We start from the raw sequence: 24,223 nt of genomic DNA on the forward strand, positions 1-24,223 counted from the left end.
CTGATAGTGCCAACAGTATTGGCGCACCTGGGATATTCAGAGCTTACGCGGTCGCGAAAAATAGGAAAACAAGCCAGTTACTCCCGAAGCATATATTTCATGCGAGCTTAATGATTTTCAGTTCATCATAAACTTAAGCCTCCTTCAGAGTTAACCGGGCCTTATCAGTCTGCTCGATATCGGTCACTTATTTCTCACTTGCGGCCAGTACCTTCGCTACAATGAATCCCCATTCCTCTCTACCCTGCTTATGTACTTCCTTACCACCTCACATACCTGCAACGCTACAAGCGGCTCTGTCTCACATTGGACGATGGCAAAATGTTTCGTCTGACCACTGCAAATGAACCACAGCGCAACAAACCATTCTCCAACTCGATGTTGACAGACAACAAATGGAAGCAGCCGTGTAATACTGAACAACCGGATTGTTAGGAAACACACACACACACACACACACACACACACACACACACACACACACACCCCCCACACGTACCTATGCTAACAGCAGGTCACAGGGCACCGACGTTAGTGCGGTTACTCACGCTGGACATCCAAAGTATGAAGAAAGGTTGGCCTGTTGCGGTACAGTACATGGTGGCTCACGCCAATGATAGGGTGGGTGAACGTAGACCATCATACGAGATGGTGCAGGCCATTTTCCACACAGGGCACCGATCATTCAGATTGAGGAGGTATTTTCCGCGTATGGGAACTTGACGTGTAATAAATGAGGACCTGCTGTGAGATCATATCGACTCGTTTGCTAGCTTACAGCATCCCTCCAGTGTTCTGTACTTCCAGGAAGTCAATGCACCATCAAATCTCACCCAAATTGTCAAACTGATTTGTGGAACACTCCACGGTACCTCTCCTTAATTTTTTTTTCATCTGACATCAATTTTGCTTTTGCTGCCTCTATTCTACCGCTTCTATGTATTATCACAATTCAATCAAATTTCTGTCTGACAGTCACTAACTCCAGATGGACTATCATTTGAACGAGGAATTGATCACCTAGCTGTAGACACTGTTAACTGCTCCCCTTCCCCTCCGCCAAACCAATCGACGAATGAAAGAAACATGGAGGTAACTAATACCTCCCCTCATCACCTCATCTCAGACCTAATCAGACATTCTGGAAGTCAGCAAGCGCCTTGCGCCCAGCTCTGTGAGTTCAGGGTGGCAGTTGAGTGGTCAGCATGTGTTATCTCGTGGACTCCACACCACAACCCACTGCTGATACCAACCAGGAAGTAAAGGGTCGCTACACGCTGCTTACTTACGACTTTCCAATTCAAGCACTCATGTGTGTGTTTCCATAAAACGGGCAAAGGTGTGAAAATAGTCTGTGATAGTATGATACAAGTGATTTGGTGGAACCATAACACTTTATACTACAATATCAAGAAGGGAGTGGTTAGACTCCAGGTTTCTGTGGTCTCTTCTAAATTCCTTAAGATTTTTTTTATAGTTCGTAAACTTTGTTCCCATTTTGAGCATTTGTTTCCCGAAAAGATTTGCATAGCTAAGAACAGGATGTACATCCGAGTAATAAAGTAATTAAAGTACTGGCCGTTAAAAACTGATGACATTCTGTTCCTATCTTTGAGTGCCCACGCTACCTCAATTGGCAATTTGCATTCAGTATACAAACGCATTAAATTTAACTGACATTTTCCGTCTTCGAACTGAAATTCATGACACTTGATTTACGTCCAATCTTCACCAGCGTAATGTAAATTTCCTCTAGAGTTGAATTTGCTTGCTCTGCAAGGAATTACCTTGCTTTTTCAGTGATAACAATGTTACTGTCATAGGCAAAGATATTTATCCTTCCTTAACATATTTGGGTCCGCAGTTCGTGGTCTCGCGCTTGCGTTCTCGCTTCCCGAACATGGGTTCCTGGGTTCGATTTTAGGCGGGGTCAGGGATATACACCTGTCCCGATATGACTGGGTGGTGGTGGTGCGTCGTCGTCGTCGTCGTCGTCTGTATCATTCATCCCCATTACGGTCGGAGGAAGGCAACGGCAAACCACCTCCACTAGGACCCTGACTAGCACGAGGATGGGGGTCACCCGCATCATTCCCCCTAGCTGTGTCAAGAAGCATGGGACTTCTTTTCCAACATATTTGGGAAGTTATTAATGCATACCATGTGCATCATTGGAGTTGATACAGTTACTCGGAGGAGCTCATATAAATTGTTCCTTAAAAGTGTTTCACTGAATTGAAATAAATGGTTGTAGTTTCGTCATAGGTTTCATTGAGAAGTATCTACTTTTAATTTCTTCGACTTAAATCGGCCCTCTGCCGCTTTGATTACTGCAGGGGCAGTTTTTGTATGTGGGCTATTGTCTGTATGGATAGCATGGATAGTTTGAAAATGGACACAGGTGTCAGAAACTAGTCACCACGAAGAAATAAAAGCAACAGATACTTCTCAATACAACTTACGACGAAGCTACAACCATTTATTTCAATTAAGACAAGTTGTGGACCTTATTTTCACCTGCAGGATGGTGCAAGTTCTTCTCATTAAATATTTCGCCTTATTTCAGATTTGTATTACCTCTAGTCTTTGCATCCTACTTACTGGACATGACTGGTATCACTCGTTAACTACACGTACCATTCCTAATGATTCTGCCTTATTTAGCATAATCTGACAGTCAACAGTATCAAAAGCTATGGCTAGATTTAGGAATATGCCTCTGGCACATGCTTGTCTAGAGCATCGTTTGTGAATTTACTAAGGTTTATCTCGTACTCCCTCCATTTCGGACACCATAAAGCGACTCTCTTGAAAGGTTGACTTTCGTCACTGACTTATTTTCTGGAAACATGACAGCAGGTAAACCGGCCGGTAATTTTCCTTTTCTTCTGAATTGTTGTTGTTGTGGTCTTCAGTCCTGAGACTGGTTTGATGCAGCTCTCCATGCTACTCTATCCTGTGCAAGCTTCTTCATCTCCCAGTACCTACTGCAACCTACATCCTTCTGAATCTGCTTAGTGTACTCATCTCTCGGTCTCCCTCTACGATTTTTACCCTCCACACTGCCCTCCAATGATAAATTTGTGATCCCTTGATGCCTCAAAACATGTCCTACCAACCGATCCCTTCTTCTAGTCAAGTTGTGCCATAAACTTCTCTTCTCCCCAATCCTATTCAGTACCTCCTCATTAGTTACGTGATCTATCCACCTTATCTTCAGTATTCTTCTGTAGCACCACATTTCGAAAGCTTCTATTCTCTTCTTGTCCAAACTATTTATCGTCCATGTTTCACTTCCATACATGGCTACACTCCATACAAATACTTTCAGAAAATACTTCCTGACACTTAAATCTATATTCGATGTTAACAAATTTCTCTTCTTCAGAAACGCTTTCCTTGCCATTGCCAGTCTACATTTTATATCCTCTCTACTTCGACCATCATCAGTTATTTTACTTCCTAAATAGCAAATCTCCTTTACTACTTTAAGTGTCTCATTTCCTAATCTAATTCCCTCAGCATCACCCGATTTAATTGGACTACATTCCATTATCCTCGTTTTGCTTTTGTTGATGTTCATCTTATATCCTCCTTTCAAGACACTGTCCATTCCGTTCAACTGCTCTTCCAAGTCCTTTGCCGTCTCTGACAGAATTACAATGTCATCGGCGAACCTCAAAGTTTTTACTTCGTCTCCATGAATTTTAATACCTACTCCAAATTTTTCTTATGTTTCCTTTACTGCTTGCTCAATATACAGATTGAATAACATCGGGGAGAGGCTACAACCCTGTCTCACTCCTTTCCCAACCACTGCTTCCCTTTCATGCCCCTCGACTCTTATGACTGCCATCTGGTTTCTGTACAAATTGTAAATAGCCTTTCGCTCCCTGTATTTTACCCCTGCCACCTTTAGAATTTGAAAAAGAGTATTCCAGTCAACACTGTCAGAAGTCTACAAATGCTAGAAACGTAGGTTTGCCTTTTCTTAATCTTTCTTCTAAGATAAGTCGTAAGGTCAGTATTGCCTCACGTGTTCCAACATTTCGACGGAATCCAAACTGATCCTCCCCGAGGTCCGCATCTATCAGTTTTTCCATTCGTCTGTAAAGAATTCGCGTTAGTATTTTGCAGCTGTGACTTATTAAACTGATAGTTCGGTAATTTTCACATCTGTCAGCACCTGCTTTCTTTGGGATTGGAATTATTATATTCTTCTTGAAGTCTGAGGGTATTTGGCCTGTCTCATACATCTTGCTCACCAGCTGGTAGAGTTTTGTCATGACTGGCTCTCCCAAGGCCGTCAGTAGTTCTAATGGAATGTTGTCTACTCCGGGGGCCTTGTTCCGACTCAGGTCTTTCAGTGCTCTGTCAAACTCTTCACGCAATATCGTATCACCCATTTCGTCTTCATCTACATCCTCTTCCATTTCCATAATATTGTCCTCAAGTACATCACCCTTGTATAAACCTTCTATATACTCCTTCCATCTTTCTGCCTTCCCTTCTTTGCTTAGAACTGGGTTGCCATCTGAGCTCTTGATATTCATACACGTGGTTCTCTTCTCTCCAAAGGTCTCTTTAATTTTCCTGTAGGCAGTATCTATCTTACCCCTAGTGAGATAAGCCTCTACATCCGTACATTTATCCTCTAGCCATCCCTGTTTAGCCATTTTGCACTTCCTGTCGATCTCATTTTTGAGACGTTTGTATTCCTTTTTGCCTGCTTCATTTACTGCATTTTTATATTTTCTCCTTTCATCAATTAAATTCAATATTTCTTCTGTTACCCAAGGATTTCTAGCAGCCCTCGTCTTTGTACCTACTTTATCCTCTGCTGCCTTCACTACTTCACCCCTCAGAGCTACCCATTCTTCTTCTACTGTATTTCTTTCGCCTATTCCTGTCAATTGTTCCCTTATGCTCTCCCTGAAACTCTGTACAACCTCTGGTTCTTTCAGTTTATCCAGGTCCCATCTCCTTAATTTCCCACATTTTTGCAGTTTCTTCAGTTTTAATCTACAGGTCATAACCAATAGATTGTGGTCAGAGTCCACATCTGCCCCTGGAAATGTCTTACAACTTAAAACCTGGTTCCTAAATCTCTGTCTTACCATTATATAATCTATCTGATACCTTTTAGTATCTCCAGGGTTCTTCCACGTATACAACCTTCTTTCATGATTCTTAAACCAAGTGTTACCTATGACTAAGTTGTGCTCTGTACAAAATTCTACTAGACGGCTTCCTCTTTCATTTCTTAGCCCCAATCCATATTCACCTACTATGTTTCCTTCTCTCCCTTTTCCTACACTCGAATTCCAGTCACCCATTACTATTAAATTTTCGTCTCCCTTCACTATCTGAATAATTTCTTTTATTTAATCGTACATTTCTTCAATTTCTTCGTCATCTGCAGAGCTAGTTGGCATATAAACTTGTACTACTGTAGTAGGTGTGGGCTTCGTATCTATCTTGGCCACAATAATGCGTTCACTATGCTGTTTGTAGTAGCTTACCCGCATTCCTATTTTCCTATTCATTATTAAACCTACTCCTGCATTACCCCTATTTGATTTTGTGTTTATGACCCTGTAATCACCTGACCAGAAGTCTTGTTCCTCCTGCCACCGAACTTCACTAATTCCCACTATATCTAACTTTAACCTATCCATTTCCCTTTTTAAATTTTCTAACCTACCTGCCAGATTAAGGGATCTGACATTCCACGCTCCGATCCGTAGAACGCCAGTTTTCTTTCTCCTGATAACGACATCCTCCTGAGTAGTCCCCGCCCGGAGATCCGAATGGGGGACTATTTTACCTCCGGAATATTTTACCCAAGAGGATGCCATCATCATTGAATCATACAGTAAAGCTGCATGTCCTCGGGAAAAATTACGGCTGTAGTTTCCCCTTGCTTTCAGCCGTTCGCAGTACCTGAACAGTAAGGCCGTTTTGGTTAATGTTGCAAGGCCAGATCAGTCAATCATCCAGACTGTTGCCCCTGCAACTACTGAAAAGGCTGCTGCCCCTCTTCAGGAACCACACGTTTGTCTGGCCTCTCAACAGATACCCCTCCGTTGTGGTTGCACCTACGGTACGGCCATCTGTATCGCTGAGGCACGCAAGCCTCCCCACCAACGGCAAGGTCCATGGTTCATGGGGGGGTCTTCTGAATTATCTTTCCTATTTTAAATACTTCAGCCTGCTGATTTTTTCTTATTTTTTGCAACTTTACTCACTTCGTGCTTTGTCGATAATCATGCACTGCGTACAAGTGCATGATATTTACGTGGTGGTTCATGTTACAAGGCCACGGTCAATTCTCGCACCGTATTAATCTACACGTGGTAGCATGTAAATACCTGTATACATGAAGTACAATGTTTGTTTTTAACCTGCGACAACGCGGTGTGCCCAATATCCTTGTAAAGTAATGGACAGCTGAAAAAACCACCACCACCACCACCACCACCACCGTCTGTCAGAGGCTGGCCAGGTGTGTGTCGTATCACCCGCGTTTTCTGGGAGTAGCCATATACCGGCGCATTACATCAGCGCGAGTCGCGCACAGCTGCGCAGAAGTTGTACAAACAGCGCTATCGGCTACAGTCCAAGGCTTGGCGACGGTTCGTTGGTTTTGAATAACCAACGGTCGCTTACTGTTACAAGGCTCGTCTTTGTCCAGAAACTGTGACCTGTTTTCCGTGTTTTTACAAGTTGGAAAGTCATTCCCCCTCCAGCTCCCTGTAAGATACTGTATAATTTTATCAGTGTACTTGTTTTTCTAACAAGGGGAGCTCACGATTATGCGGTCATAGATTTACTTCGAAACTTGTATACCTTCAGTAAATACCTTCAGTAAGCCGTTGTTGTTGTTGTTGTTGTTGTTGTTGTTGTCTTCAGTCCGGAGATTGGTTTGATGCAGCTCTCCAGGCTACTCTCAGTAAGCCCTTAAAACAACATAATGTACAAGTAGTAAGGTGCACTAATCTGGCAGTTCCGAGAAAAACGCTGAGAAGGTTTACGCATATATTATACAACTGATGTATCTGTTCGAAGGTGCCGGCCGTAAGAAGTCGGTGTGATCATGTGGTTAGCGTTCGCTTTTTGCAAGAGTCTTGGACGACGCGACGGCTCGAATAGTCATGGTATTCTTTATCTGAAGTATTCGAAGAACCTTTCCTGTAGTGAAAGTGTAATTTCTGTGACATGCAAAAAAATTAGCACTTACCATTTATTTTTGCTGTATTAGCAACGTCTCACCACTACATACGTTAACTGCAAAGTGGGTCTTGCGTCGAGATGCAAAGTAGTTCCGGGTACCTTAGCAGACTACAGAACGCAACATGTCATTCTCAATGGAGAGAAAAGTGTTCCGAAGTAAGAGTGATTTCAGGTATGCCGCAGGGGAGTGTCGTAAGACCGTTGCTATTCACAATGTACGTAAATGACTTTGTGGATAACATCGAAAGTTGACTGAGGCTTTTTGCGGATGATGCTGCAGCATATCGAGAGGTTGTAACAATGGAAAGTTGTACTGAAATGCAGGAGGATCTGCAACGAATGGACGCATGGTGCAGGGAATGGCAATTCAATCTCAATGTAGAGAAGTGTAATGTGCTGCGAATACATAGAAAGAAAGATCATCATTTGGCTACAATATAGCAGGTCAGTAACTGGAAGTAGTTAATTCGATAAATTAACTGGGAGTAGGCATTAGGAGTGATTTAAAATGGAATGACTATATAAAATTAATCGTCGGTAAAGCAGATGCCAGACTGAGATTCATTGGAAGAATCCTAAGGAAATGCAGCCCGAAAACAAAGGAAGTAGGTTACAGTACATTTGTTCGCCCACTGAATACTACTCAGCCGTTTGGGAACCGTACCAGATAGGGTTGATAGAGGCAGAGAAGGTCCAACGAAGAGCAGCGCTCTTCGTTACATGATCATTTAGTAAGCGTAAAAGCGTTACGGAGATGATAAACGCCAGTAGAAGACTGCAAGAGAGACGCTCAGTAGCTCGGTATGGGCTTTTGTTGAAGTTTCGAGAACATACTTTGACCGAGGAGTCAAGCATTATATTGCTGTCTCCTACGTATATCTCGCTAAGAGACCATGAGTATAAAATCAGAGCGACCAGAGCCCACAGATAGGCACACCGACAATCTTTCTTTCCACGAACAATACGAGAATGGAATAGAAAGGAGAACCGATAGAGGCACTCAAGGTACCCTCCGCCACACATCGTCAAGTGACTTGCGGAGTATGGATGTAGATATATATGTATAAGGGATTTCACAAACCACGACAGGCATACATTTTAAGGAAAACTCTAAAATGGTTCAAATGGCTCTAAGCGCTATGGGACTTACCACCTGAGGTAATCAGTCTCCTAGGCTTATAACTACTTAAACGTAAGTAACCTAAGGACATCACACACATCTATGCTTGAGGAAGGATTCGAACCTGCGCCCTTAGCAGCACCGCGGTTCCGGACTGAAGCGCCTAGAGCCTCTCGGCCACAGCGGCCGGCAGAAAAACTCTATGCGTTTCTTTGTTTACTTCTCGATTGTTATAAATGTTTGTTCTAATAACTAAATTTAATTAAAAGGAGTAAGTAGTGAAATAGCATGAAATATCCTAATACTTCATGCAAAAACATTTTTTTAAAATTATATTACCTCTAAAATTTCAGAGAATAAAGAATATAACCAGTAATGAAAAAGATATACGAGGCGCATTCAAGTTCTAAGGCCTCTGATTTTTTTTCTCCGGACTGGATAGAGATTGAAACATGCGCATTATTTTAAAATGAGGCCGCGTTCATTGTCAATACGTCCCAGAGATGGCAGCACCGTACAACAGACGGAGCTATTTTAAATACTTAAAATGGCAACGTTTTCCTTACTTGAACAGCGTGCAATCATTCGTTTTCTGAATTTGCGTGGTGTGAAACCAATTGAAATTCACCGACAGTTGAAGGAGACATGTGGTGATGGAGTTATGGATGTGTCGAAAGAGCGTTCGTGGGTGCGACAGTTTAATGAAGGCAGAACATCGTGTGACAACAAACCGAAACAACCTCGGGCTCGCACAAGCCGGTCTGACGACGTGATCGAGAAAGTGGAGAGAATTGTTTTGGGGGATCGCCGAATGACTGTTGAACAGATCGCCTCCAGACTTGGCATTTCTGTGGGTTCTGTGCACACAATCCTGCATGACGACCTGAAAATGCGAAAAGTGTCATCCAGGTGGGTGCCACGTATGCTGACGGACGATCACACGGCTGCCCGTGTGGCATGTTGCCAAGCAATGTTGATGCGCAACGACAGCATGAATGGGACTTTTTTTTCGTCGGTTGTGACAATGGATGAGACGTGGTTGCCATTTTGCAACCCAGAAACAAAGCGCCAATCAGCTCAATGGAAGCACACAGATTCACCGCCACCAAAAATCTTTCGGGTAATCGCCAGTGCTGAAAAAATGGTGTCCATGTTCTGGGACAACGAGGGCGTAATCCTTACCCATTGCGTTCCAAAGGGCACTACGGTAACAGGTGCATCCTACGAAAATGTATTGAAGAACAAATTCCTTCCTGCACTGCAACAAAAACGTCCGGGGAGGGCTGTGCGTGTGCTGTTTCACCAAGACAACGCACCCGCACATCGAGCTAACGTTACGCAACAGCTTCTTCGTGATAACAACTTTGAAGTGATTCACCTGACCTGGCTCCTAGTGACTTTTGGCTTTTTCCAACAATGAAAGACACTCTCCGTGGCCGCACATTCGCCAGCCGTGCTGCTATTGCCTCAGCGATTTTCCACTGGTCAAAACAGACTCCTAAAGAAGCCTTCGCCGCTGCCATGGAATCATGGCGTCAGCGTTGTGAAAAATGTGTACGCTTGCAAGGCGATTACGTCGAGTAGTAACGCCAGTTTAATCGATTTCGGGTGAGTAGTTAATTAGAAAAAAAATCGGAGGCCTTAGAACTTGAATGCACCTCGTAGATTAAAAATTACGTCTGAACGGGAGTCAAACCGCTGCCTTATATACTCGTTCGTCTTGGAAACCTCGAACGCTAACCATTTGGCCGCCATGAACTCCAACGTCCAGTATCTACGCTCACATACATAAGCCACATAATAGACGTCTAAACTTGTCTTGCGGATTTCTCGGAATTGCAGAGTAGCGCGCCTCACTACTAGCAAATGACGATGTTTTTAATCGCCTACTAAAGGTGTGCAAAGTTTGAAGTAAATCTGCGATACCAACGTCGTGGCCTCCCCTTGCAAAATACTGTACTTTAGGTTAGAACATTTTGGTATCGTGGCATTAAAACTGAAAGTTCAGTGGTTCTTAACATTTTACATCGATACACACGTTCTCTGAAAAAAAAGTCTATATCTGTAAATGTTAACCATTTTGTAGTTTTTCGCTTCATTTCAGCTGTTCTCTCCATTATGTTTCCGGTCTTCAGCTTTTGTAGGGCTTGGTGGCACTGAAAGACATGCAAAAGTTGATCATATTTCGTTTCATAAACGCACCGTATCCTACTGACGACAATGTTTGTCCTAAAAAACCAAAAGTCGAATCCGGTTACCGCAAAATCTACACAAGCAAGCTAAACTGGCAGCAAGCGTGTCCCATGTTGGTGCTCGTATCAAGAACGTTACCGTTCGCTGGCAACGTTCTTACCGACTGAGGGATTACCAAGTTGTCCACTCTGATTCAGTTCTTCCCCAGTTCTGCGATGTCCATTCCTCCAGCCTCCAGAGTGATAGTCCAGTAAGAAGCCTTCATAAAGATCGAAAGCTTCAGAGGCCTGGGAGATCTTCATGTGAGGGGGGGGGGGAGGAATGTAGGGAGGGGGGGCGGAGTATATCGCGACTAATGTCCAGGTGCCCACTAGGTAAGAGCGTTGCTAGCGGGAGGCAACGTTGTGAGTTCGTGTCCCGGTGCAGAGCACAGTTTTAAAAACCGTGCTCACTCCTCTGCAGAACAAACTTAATTTGAAATTTGTATAGTCGTAAAATACCGTGCCTCAACCGTTGAAGAGTCGCGAAATAAATTTAAAATAAAATCTAAAACAAATGCACAGTTACGGAAACAGTATCCACTGTCTGAATTTTAAAGCGTGACCTTCGTAGCATTGTGAGAAGTAATTCTTAACTTGCTTTGTTTGACGACCCTTTTTTTCAGCTGCAGAGCCGAATTCGCGTTACGAAAGAACTGCAGTAATTTGACACTCCAGCTTGAAATAATTAAGTGCTGGGTCAGGGGTTATCTTACTGTTTCAACAGAGCTAATAATCTTCATTTACCAACACCGAGACGAGCACTGGGAAGCTTTTGTCTGACAGCAAGCGGATTTGAAATTAAACTACGGGCAAAGTGGATCGCAGCTGCTTACACCCGGCGTAAAAATAGCAGAGATTCACGACATGACGTCAGTCATGTGGCTGACAACGGCCCGAAAACGGCTGTGGTTTGCACTGTCCGTATACAGCTAGTGTCAGAGCAAAATCCCACTAAGTCCAGAAGTTATTCATTTTAAAACAGCCACCAGTACATTAAAAAAAAGCATCTTGCAAGGTCGCTGTATGGCACTAGGGCTGCGTTACATAACGTCCGTTATATAAGATATAGCTAATAGTAAGTTAAGCGAAAGATTCTAATAAGAGCAGAAAGAAACTAATAATCCCAGAAGGAAGGAATGGCCAACAAAGCCTTTGAACTCTTCATAAACTGTACTTAATTCACATCCAAATTTTCTGTTGTTGCTGGTAAACTGTGGGAAACGTTTCATTTGTAAATAATGGATACATGAACGTCTTCATGAAGATCCTTCGGGGTCATAGTATTGGTTTCGAGAACTAGGTGTTCACCAATTTTCATTGAGTTATACAGAGAAGTAGTAAACCCAGTATTGAGAAACAGGATTTCAGTAATGGACACGAAGGATAAATTTGGAAAAATAAACTGAAGTAGGAAGTGGGAAAAAATAAAGGTTTTTCGGATGACTCTATAATTTTTTTCAGACGATTTCGAAGATCAGTTCAACGGAAGAATGTTGCAAGATGAATAGGTTAATTCAATGTAGTTTAATTACTACTGGTCATGCAGGGGAATTAGATAAAATTAGACACTAAAAGTAGAATATTTCAGCATCAAAATGACTTAGGATAGCCGAAGTAAAGAGGTAAAGGGATAAGATCAAGAAGACTTTATCTGAAAGAGAACCTGGTTAACAGTGAACATAAATTTAAATGTTGCAAGAGGGCATACTGTGAAAGCATTTGTTCAGAGAGTGGTCTCACGTGGAAATAAAACGTAGACGATAAGCGATGCAGGCAAGAACAGAATAGAGGAAACTTTCGAAATGTCTTGCTACAGAAGAATGCTGGAGATCAGACGGTTAGTTCTAGCAACTAACGACGTGGTACTGAATCGAATCGAGATTTACGCCACTCTTAACTAAACGGAGGAGTCGTTTGATAACTAATCCTGAGATGTCAAGGAATTCGACAAGTTTTCGAATAGTCAGTTATCTGCTTGATCGAATCAGGCAGGATGAGTGATTGGGAAGGCAGGTGATTGGTAAACGCTGTATAGCGATAGCATGACTTACGCAAGCAAATTCAGTGCTCAGGCAGACACGAGACTTGCAGAGAGTAGAGCACCGTGGTCTGTGCATAATTGCTATCTTCGAACTACCGGCAACGATACCTTCATAAAATACTGACTACACCTTGGGTTGCTCCATATGTCCGCAGCGTTTGTCAAAAATAGCTCTGAACACTGTGGGAGGTCATCAGTCCCCTAGAACTTAGAGCTACTTAAACCTAACTAACCTAAAGACATCACACACATCCATGGCCGAGGCAGGATTCGAACCTGCGACCGTAGCGGTCGCGCGGTTCCAGACTGTAGCGCCTAGAACCGCTCGGTCACTCTGGCCGGCCTAGCGTTTGTCCATAAGTTTAATAAACACAAGAGATACGCGAGACGGAGAGTTTAAGCATCAATAATATATTCTTCTTCACTATCTACAACAGTCTGCCAACACTGGGCTAACTTTTCGATTCCATGGCTGATGAAACCAGGTGAAGAAGTCTTACACCCAAGTTCGGAGCGCATTTTCATCAGGAAACGAAGTTTCTTGAAGGTTGTTAGACAGGGAGCGGAAAAGGTGAAAATCTGAGAGGGCAAGAAGCGGGATTTCCCAACACATCTCCTATACAGGGCTTCTTGTCAGTCTACCAGAACACAGGCAGATGTTATCGTGAAGTAGCATCACTTTAGCCAGTCGTCGTGGTCGTTATTGCTCGGTTGCGTCTGCAAGACGTCTGTTGTTAACAGCAAATGACAGGAGTGATGGTTACACATCGGGGGAGCAACATTTAGTACACCGCACCGTCGCTGTTCCACCAGATGCGTAACATCTACTGTGGATGCCCGTATAACTTTGTACGGGAGTTGGTACTTCTTTTGTTTTCAGCCACTCCTTTCTTTTCCTTATGCTACTATAAAGACACATTTTTCGTCACCATTAACGACACAGGAGAGACATTTTCGGTGTTTTAAAATGAACATAAACAGAAACCTAAATTTTTTTGTTACAAGTTTTGGTTAGTTTTCGACATCTTCAAGCCTTACACCATGATGGAAGGCGACGGTGGTGAAAGGAGCAAGGTTACGACTCCACGAAGGTCAACTGCTCAAGTAGCAACGCCTGCTCCGTAACTACAAAAATAAATCTTTCTTGCGATCGAGACTGTGTTCATTTTAAAGTACTAAAAGACAGCTCTTCTCCACGAGAAATGTTGTCAAATATTAATGGTCGGTGTAGTTCATGAGCCGCCAACTGCCTTGCCGCAGTGGTAACACCGGTTCCCGTCAGATCACAGAAGTTAAGCGCTGTCGGGCTGGGCTAGCACTTGGATGGGTGACCATCCGGTCTGCCGAGCGCTGTTGACAAGCGGGGTGCACTCAGCCCTTGTGAGGCAAACTGAGGAGCTACTTGATTTAGATGTAGCGGCTCCGGTCTCGTAAACGGACATACGGCCGGGAGAGCGGTGTGCTGACCACATGCCCCTCCATATCCGCATCCGGTGACGCCTGTGGGCTGAGCAGGACACGGGGTACCGTTGGGCCTTCCAAGACCTGTTCGGACGGGTTTAAGTTTTTTAGTTCACGAGCCAATTGACGACTGGTGAGCGCAGATGCACATATGGCATCCCGCTAATCTTCGTGATTTCTTATATCATGCTGTACCCATACAAACGATTTTTTAATCTTCTCCATTGCATGCAAATGTCACGTGATGGTGGAATGATCACAGTTCATCACATTGGCTAGTTCTCGAGTACACTGGCGTGTATCATTCTGGCTTAGTGTGTTTAAACGATTTTAATCAGTCCCCGAAGGTCTTCCCGAGGGTGGCGAGTCATTAATGTCATTGATCCTCCTTAAAACGAGACAACCATTTTCTTGCCGTTCTCTGTCCTGTAGCGTTATCCCCAGACACGGCGCAAATGTTTCTGACTGCGAGCGCTTCTGACACCCCTCTACTGAACGCAAACAGAACAATATGTCGGAAATGTTCCGATTTCTCCCCTTGGCACTCCATTTACCGACGTCCACAGCTCCGCTCACAAATCCCAAACGACTGTATGTAAACTCAGACAGCAACAGTGAACCACAAATAAAAAATGAGAACTGATATATAAACCCGTAACAGGAATACCAACATGTAAAACAAAAACGCTACGAACTTACGCACCAAACTAATACAACTAAAATCTGAGTGAAATCGTTTGTCACCTCGGAAAAATTACATTTGCAAAAACTTTTTTAAAAGTACGCGAATAAAATAGGGAGGTTTAGAATGCTCAGAGTGTATTCTGTGGTCCATCTCTTCGCGATATGTCGCCTGCTGCCGCACTGTCTATCGATGTGACAGTCCAGCGCAAGGCGCGAGACATCTCCGCATTTCATCGCTGCCTCATCATGTCAGGCGCACGGAACACTCCTTTTTTGACTAGGTTATACAAACACTGGGTTCTTCAAGAATTTCCCAGTATCCGGTAGGTGCGTGTCACGATTTGAAGTGAAGCGCAGCTACCAACCAGCTCTCGTGGACCATGACTTGATCATGACAGGAGCCACCATCGACTACTGCTAACCGTAAGTCGACAGATGGACTGGAATGCAGCACATCACAACAAGCACAATACCAGACAACTGCGGCCAATGAATAATCATAACGCCTTTACTGTGCTCAGCATTAGAATAAACCTGATGTAAACGTTACACTATGTGTTCTTTCGCGTTCGCTAGAATCTGAATTTCGTTTCGCACTGAGCGGGAGACCAGATGTGTCGAGCATAGTCGAGTGCAATAATAAGGATACGTTTTATGCCGTGAGCTACTCGCACATCGACTGAGTGATAATACGGGACAACAGTTCTATCTACGGATTTAATGTGGGTAGCAGTGGCTATCCAGCTGGTCCGACTAACCTGCAGGAGTGTGAGCAGACGCAGTTGAGACGAAAAGAGACGAGCATAGAAACAATTCAGCGAATATCATTTAAATTTCAAGGTGAATGAGATATTAGGCAGAAATCCAAAAGTACCCCACACTTGTTAGAGGGCCAGATGTCTGACACCTTAAATGTATTGAAAATTCTTGGTAGATTAAAACTGTGTGCCGTACCGACTCTCAACTCGGGGCCTTTCCATTTCGCGCTCAACCGCTCTGCCGACTGAGATACCCAAGTGCGACTCACGATCCGCCCTAACAGCTTCGATTCTGCCAGTACCTCGTCTCCCACCTTCCAAACTTTACAGAAGCTCTTCTGCGAACCTTGCAGAACTAGTACTCCTGGAAGAAAGGATATTACGCAGACATGGCTTATTCATAACCAAGGGGTTGTTTCATTGTGTAACGGAGTGCCAGTTCTGCAAGGTTCGCAGGAGAGCTTCTGTGAAGTTTGGAATGCGGGAGACGAGGTACTGGCAGAATTTAAGGTGTGAGGACGGGACGTGGGTCATACTTGGTTTGCTCAGACGGTAGAGCACTTGCCAGCGAAAGGTAAAGGTTTCGAGTCTCGGTCTAGCACACAGTTTTAATCTGCCATGAAGTTTGTGAGGGCTCACTCCGCTGCAGAGTGAGAATTTTATTCTGGAGCTTAAATGCCATTTCTCGCGACACATCCCTTAACTTGGCCCCAGATCAGTTCTGCTGTGTTCATATGCAACGATACTGTTGCAACTGTAAAAATGCAGCATGTGTATGGGTGGTCGATGCTGTGAAAATTTCTTCTTCTTTTTTTTCTATGACGCTTCTCACTCTGGCCCGAGTAGGACCACATCTATGGTAGAAAAGGTCTTAGTCCCAAAAAAGAGTATTTGATTTTTCATTTTTGCCCCGAAATTTAGTAATGTAAACAACCTTTATTAACTATTTTTCTTTGAATTATCTATAACTAGGAATTTATATTCGCAATGACAATCGGAATTCCATGTGCAGTACCTAATTAGAAAAGAGATGACGTGGAGTTTTTCATAAAAATGGTTAGTTATCTTAAATTTGATGAGTTTTACATTTAAAAGTTGAAGGCATTCCAAACTGAACGAAAAAGAGGCGAAAGCGAGCGTGAAACCGTCGATCATTGGGCTTGTACTAGTTTGCGTTTCAGAACTCAACTGAGTCAGCTATGCACGCAGTTTTACTAAGCACCTTAAGATACAGTTCGTCTAAAAACTTAGAAGCTGATTTTTTTGTGTAAACTTGTGAACAACATTATGAACGACCTGTTTCTTGCTGCTTTGTTTACAGTGTTCAATGCGCGCGTTTCACTATCGAGCAGGAAGCACCGTCATTTGTTTTCACATTGCATATTAACAGCGCGACGATCAGAGCACAACAGTAGAGAGACTGTGACTGTACACGATTTTTTTGTATAAAAACTACATAGCTACAGCGTGATTAAGAAAAATGTTGTTAACTGTTAATGTCGTGAAGTTAATTTACAATAACTTAGTAGATAATAAAACCTTTAATACATAAGTAGGACCTGCTTCAAACAGCGTAACGACACCCGTGTACGTGTGCTACGGCTGCTGACCCATCATCGCGTTTGTATTTGTTTGCATCGGGTTTATTCTTACGATAAACAGAGTACAGCTAACGCAGCCTTCGGACGCGCACAGCACGGAATGGGACCCCACGTACTGTTGCGCCGCGTCGTACGTCGTACGAGTCAAGGGCGTATCCGCTTTCTTGTCATTTCATCGTCGACGAAACTTGAAGACTTACGAAACGACTAAGTTACTGAGTCTCAAAATGTAATAAAAGCAGAGAGCTATAACGGAAACAGTAAAAATAGGGTAAACTAGAGCCATGGAGCGGCAGTAGAAGTTAATAGCTGGCGCAGTGGTGAATGGCGGGCCCGCATTCCTTGGTCTCGCTTCGACCTCCGGTGCTCCCCACCACCCACTGCCGCCTCAGACAGCCGTTAACCCGCACCTTCTGCGCACACTAAACTCCACCTCACCCTGTCGCCGTCTAATGACACGCGTAGGCTGCCCTAGGGACCCGTATATTGTCTCCTGCATACACCGTCTTAGACTGTCGCAACCTGTCCCGTAAGTAGCAGCTGTTCGCGTCCACCACACACGTGCTACTGAGTTTGCCCCGCTCATCTCCCAAGACCCTGTCTTCCTAGCAGTGCCTACCGCCGTACATTGGAGTCTGCGTTGATACGAAACTTTGTGGCTGACTGAAACTGCGCGCCAGACAGGATTCGAACCTTCGCTTACAGTAGCGATGACCTTACAGACTTCATACTCCGTGAACGACTCACGACCCATCCTGACAGCTCCACTTCTGACAATCTCTCTTCCCTACTTTCCGAATTTAACACACATACTCCCGCACACGTTTCAGAACTGGCACTTCCTTCCTTCCATGGGTGCTACTATAGCAGAAGTATATTAGAACAAATAAGCCTTCGGTCACAAATATAAGTCAAAATTGACCAGGTTTCGATGCTACTATGTGCGTCGTCTTCAGAATTAAACTAACTGTTCTAAAACATATTATGTATATAATACTTAGATTTTATTAAAGTTTGTACTGACTGAAAAGAGTTGCAGTACTTAAGTCACGTTTAAAAAAGGATCTAAGCCGGAAAAGCGACGTCATGAATAGTTGTAAATAAGATGGCGAGCAGCTAAGGGCTGCTCGTACTTCAGCGAACAAGGGTTGCAACAAGACTAACGTCAATAGTGCTGTTTCTAGTAGCTTACACGCATGCCTATTTTTTTCTTAATTCTTTATTAAACCTACTCCTTTCTGATTTTGTATTTATAACCCTGTATTAACCTGACCTGAAGTCTTGTTCCTCCTGCCACCGAACTTCACTAATTCCCACTATATCTAACTTTAAGCGATCCATTTCGCTTTTTAAATTTTCTAAACTACCTGCCCGATTAAGGGATCTGACATTCCACGCTCCGATCCGCAGAACGCCAGTTTTCTTTCTCCTGATAACAACGTCCTCCTGAGCAGTCCCCACCTGGCCGTTTGCAGTAGCATCGTAGCAAGGCCGTTTTGGTTAATGTTACAAGGTCAGAGCAGTCAATTATCCAGACTGTCGCCCCTGCAACTACTAAAAGGCTGCTGCCATTCTTCAGGAACCACACGTTTGCCTGGCCTCTCAACAGATACCCCTCCGTTGTGGTTGCACCAACGGCAAGGTCCATGCTTCATGCGGGGATAATGCTAGTCATGCGTAAATCTGCAGTATACGGACTGAGTCCACATCATTTCGATAAAAGAATTGGTAAAGAAATTTATGAAATACGTAACTAAGTAGCTAAATAACTAACCAACTTCGTAAATCGTCTGTATAAAATTACCATGTGTACATATCATCAGAAAATGTCAACTATAGGGACAGACACATACTATACACTACATAGAAAAAATAATGGAAGACCAAGAAGGAAGTGCTTAGATTAGAAAGGGTGTCACGCAAGGATGCAGTCTTTCACCACTAACATTCAATCTACATACCGAAGAACCATCAACGTGAGTGAAATTCATAGTGGAAGAACATCATTTACATGATTCGCTGACGACATTGCTATCCTCACTGGGAAAGAATTGCAGGACCAGTTACACAGGAAAAAAGTCTGACGACCACACACTGTGGACTAGGAGTAAACCGAAGAAAGACGAAACTACTGAGGCGTGGCAGAAATGAGAACAGCGATAAATTTAACAGCAGAATTTGGAATGAAGTAGGTGAAGTATTTCTACATTGGACGCGAAGTAGCAGATAAAAATGGTTCAAATAGCTCTGAGCACTATGGGACTTACCATCTGTGGTCATCAGTCCCCTAAACATAACTAACCTAAGCACATCACACACAACCATGCCCGAGGCAGGATTCGAACCTGCGACCGTAGCGGTCGCTCAGTTCCGGACAGAAGCGCTTAGAACCGCTCGGCCACAGCGGACGGAAGCACATGAACGACGAAGCAAGGACATAAAACGAGAATACTTCAAGGACATTCCTGGCGAAAAGAAGTCTTCTGCTATTAAACACTGGTCTCGACTTCCATGAAAATTTCTGAGCACATACGTTTAGTACACAGCATTGTAAGGAAGTGAATAATGGACTGTGGGAAAACGAGGAAAGTAGGAAATCCAAGCATTCGAGATGCAGTGCTACAGGAGATTCTTGAAAATTACGTGGACTGATAAGACAAGGAGTGATCAGGTTCTCCAGAGAATTGTTCAGGGAAGTAATGTAAGGAAAACATTAACGAGAAGAAGGGACCGGACAATAGGACAAGGGTTAAGGCATCATGGATTGACGTCAACGATACTAGGGGGAGCCGTAGAAGGTAGAAGCAGTAGAGCTTTGCAATACATCCAATAGGGGAGGGGGGGGGTGCAACCTTACTCATCTCGTCGTGTTCTACGGCCTTCCGTGAACGATTCTTTACACACACGTTCCACTGCGGAAACAATTCGTCCCACAAGAGCAGCAATTTCCCGGATGGATGCGTCACCTCCTCCCATGCCAGCAATGTGCCATCTTTCAAACTCACTGACTTGACGGTTCGGTTCGATGATTCGCGCATTCGTCTGCGAGGCATCCTGCATGTCTGCTTAAGCCACACTCATCCTTTTTCGGTTTACAGCGACGACGAGACCAGCAGACGTATTTTACCGGTAGGTGCCGTTGCGCAGCGATATCGATATCGATATCGATCTTGAACCCACGGGCCGACGTGCTTCAAATTCTAATCATTTCCGCAGAACATACTAATGCACGTGTACTACGAATACGACCGACCTATCTCTAATCCTTTCTGTTCTGTTTTTCTGAACATCAGTGTATATTCTACTTTCGTATAAAAATCGTCGAAAAATTATTTACATGTATGAATGCATGTCACACGTCGGACATATAAAAACGTTTCAAAATGCACTTGAGAAGGGCTAGAAAGCCAAAATCGTGGTTGTGTGCAGTAAATGAATATTTAAAAGTGAAACGGCGGAAATTTCTTTCAAAAGACTCTAGATGCCTGCGGTCCCTCCCCCCTTCCACGAAGGAAGAATATATGAACATGATTTTACGCAAGTAATAAAAGCTTCACCAACTAATACATAATCGCGTATACAAACAGTGATCCAATACTGTAAAATGCTTTTTTATTCCAGTCTCTGATCACAATATCAATTCTGTAGACGATGACCGGTTTCAGCCCGTAATGACCATGATCAGACCTAAAATATATAAATATATGCATCTAGTGAGAAGTGTGTCTTTTAACATAAAACAGCATATGTATCACAATATACTGTCATACAACCAGGGAAATGTACAGGTAAAATATGGTATAAAGTACCTTTTTCACACCATGTCCTAAAGTGATACGGCAATAATGGCATAGTCAAAACATATAAATATAATCAATAGCATCGTCACATAGATCTAAAATAAAGTGTAGAATAAATAGGCTACATCGTCCACATAGTGATTATTGCAACTAGCTACTGAAGTACAGCAGCAACCAGAAACCCTTTTTATGATCGGACCTATCCTCTTCATATATTTCCTTTTGGTAATTTTACATGGGTCACTGCACGATTGGTTGCTATGATTGTCATCAATTTTAATAAGTTTGCTACATACATTTTATCTGATGTGTTTTTATCGGATTATGTTTTTGCGTAAATGATGACTACATATAAGCAAGCCCACAGCAGCGACGTCAAGGGAGGGTGTAGGTAAACAGGTTTCTGGTTGCTGCTGTACTTCAGTAGCTAGTTGCTGCTATGCTGATTATATTTGCATGTTTTGACTATGCCATTATGGTCGTATCACTTTAGGACATGGTGTAAAAAAGATGCTTTATACCATATTTTACCTGTACATTTCCCTGGTTGTATGACAGTATTGCTGTTTTATGTTAAGACACACTGTTCACTAGATGCATATATTTATTATTTTAGGTCTGAGGGTGGTTATTACGGACTGAAACTGGTCATCGTCTAAAGAATTGATATTGTGATCAGAGACTGAAATAAAAAAGCATTTTAACAAAAACTTATCGACATATGGATTCCATGTTTGCACGTATGGCAGTTTTGTCAGAAGTTATCAAGTATTGTCACTGTGTAAGATTCAACAGCAGTAACGTATATGACAACCTGTGCGCTGTGAGACGGGACAGATTTCAGATGCTGTCGTATTAACTGACACGCATGTCACTGCTGCAGAGGTACACAATGTAAGTAGAATTATATTACTGCCACTACATAAGTAGTTCTCAGTTTGTAGAAATCATCTACATACATTTGTTTGACCCTCTGCATCAGATGTGACTGATAATGAATTATGAACCCGGAAAACGGTTTTGCCAAATAAACTTTTCTAGTGCAGTTCACGCTGTATACATGATGTCCTCTAAAAACGCGACACCGTGTGTTGAAGAGTGAGTACTGTAATAGAAAAAACTGAGACACTCACTTCGTGTGTGTGGGGGGGGGGGGGGGGGGGGGAGGAGGGGGGGGCGGGCGTCAGGTAAGCAGATACACCTTTCGTCCCATAGATCCATTTTGAAGAGCTGCTTACGGGTATTGAACATATAATACAAACAAAAATACTTACTTACAAAAGAACGAATATACTTACGTTCCTTCCACAGATCCTAAATGAAATGGAAATGGTCCCCGTAAGAAGTACTTTCATTCTCAAAATCCGTCCAGCTGAAGATTTTTGGAATTTTGTTACATGAGGCTGCTTTTCATTTTCTTTGTTTGCGACTGAAGACGACCTTTGGCAGCCACTCGCATGCGCTATTCTCTTTTAACACCATTGGAAGTTATCAGAGTATCGTCACAACCATCGGTTGGTGCCAGTGTCTCGGTGTTAACTGTCGTCAAATCCCGTGCTCTGGTGCTTCTTCACAAGCTGCAACCACACTTTGTACTTGCGTTCCTTCTGTTCCAATATTTGATTCACTACAACCAATTAATTACTTGACCATCTTCCGTTTCTTACCAGTCAGTCGTTGTAGTGCATTGTATCCAAATCTTTTTCAGTCTCTTAATTTTTTTACTAAATCACATGAAATAACTCGGCTGGCAATGCCCATTTTCTGTAACAATACACATGGCCTCATATGGTGAACATCTGACCCCTTCATGATAATCCCTATTTTTCCTTGTTTGCACAAACCTTAAGACTATTTTGATGTGAGTGTTCGGCCACCATGACCTATAGCAGTATGGATTTCCTGTATTATGTTAAACAGGTTAGCAAAAAAACGTAATAACGAATTTCTTCTTTCCCAGCGGACACAAGTGCAATGGGTTTCACTTTGTTCACTACAGACTGTCGAAGCGATAGCGATACGTTGTTCTGAACATTCGAGGCCAAAACGATGAATTGTAAATCTTTCTGAAAAGATTTCTTATTTTTAGTACAGATTCTATAAACTGAGCTGCTCGTTTGAAACAAATACTGTTCGTGCTTAATTTCGTTTAGAAATTCAAATAGTGGGGAGTATTGGTTAATACTGAAGTTCCTTCAACACGCCTTTGCAGGACATTCCTGAAATCACGCTATAAATAAGTGGTACTAGATAATTTTTTACTTAAAAAATTCAGATTAACTTTTCGAGTTACCCCAAAATGTAATTGCCTTTGGCATGATTAACTTCTTTATTCTTAATCAACCATCCCCGACAATATCCGCATTGCAAACAAAGATTTATTTAGCCGTTTCAGAAGTTCTATGGTGTGCCCTTTCATCTTAAAGTATTACCACGTTATGATCAAAAAAATTTAATCTGTTCCATCTGATTGTCGTCATACTTCAAACATTTATTTAGTGGAAACCTCTTAAACTTTCTTAACTGCAACTACGTCTTTTTCTGAAATTTAGTGGTACATAATTGACTAGAAAGCATCGATTAACGTTCATTAAATGTCATTAACAGATCTTCATAAAAGTAGACTTTATATTTTGAATGCATGGCCATGTCACATTGTGCCGGGGCAGGTTACTCTCACCAACCTTCTAAACAATCTGTCCACTTACCCGAGTAAGCATCAGGTTGTCTGCCCCTTCAACCTGCGATGGTAGATACTAGTTTAGCCGACAAAAGCAACGTTGATGAAAATTCAACTAAACACCTACCACGCAAAGACCACGTAACTCCAGCCCATGGGCAGTAGCTGAAAGTTAAACTATCGAGCGTTCTATATACTTACATGAATCGTATCAAAGAACGTCTAAAATTTGTTTCTCATTCGCTTTATTGTCTTTAAAATAAGGAAAACTGTTTTCAGGTCCGTATTTAATATTCCGATACTAATTATGCTATGGCACTGGCTGTCAGTTAAAAGCTCACACCCAAAAGCAGCCAGAAGATATTTAATTCGACCTGGTATTTTCAACTGATCCGCGACTACTTGCGAGTTGACACAGTCGTTTAGTGGTCTTCTTGTACAGAAGTGCTCGCCATAACGTCTTACAATTTACGTGATACACGCCACGTGGAGTTTACGTAAGACTTGAAATGTTCATATTCGAAATCTTTTAAAATAAACCACTGACAAAGCTGAAACTTTCACAAAATACAAACACTATAGTCGATTTTCGTCAGTTACACGAGAACCGA

The 24,223-nt window shown here is 42.8% G+C and overlaps 1 protein-coding gene and 1 pseudogene across 1 annotated transcript in view; both read left to right on the plus strand.

Annotated features, from left to right (window-relative positions):
- Window positions 1–24,223, plus strand: part of LOC126335977 (uncharacterized) — a 478,518-nt gene that overhangs the window by 95,242 nt on the left and 359,053 nt on the right. The window lies entirely within an intron of this gene.
- LOC126337341 (5S ribosomal RNA) lies at window positions 13,870–13,987 on the plus strand (annotated as a pseudogene).

This window comes from Schistocerca gregaria, chromosome 2, assembly GCF_023897955.1.
Source record: "Schistocerca gregaria isolate iqSchGreg1 chromosome 2, iqSchGreg1.2, whole genome shotgun sequence".
Classification (NCBI taxonomy): Eukaryota; Metazoa; Arthropoda; class Insecta; order Orthoptera; family Acrididae; genus Schistocerca; species Schistocerca gregaria.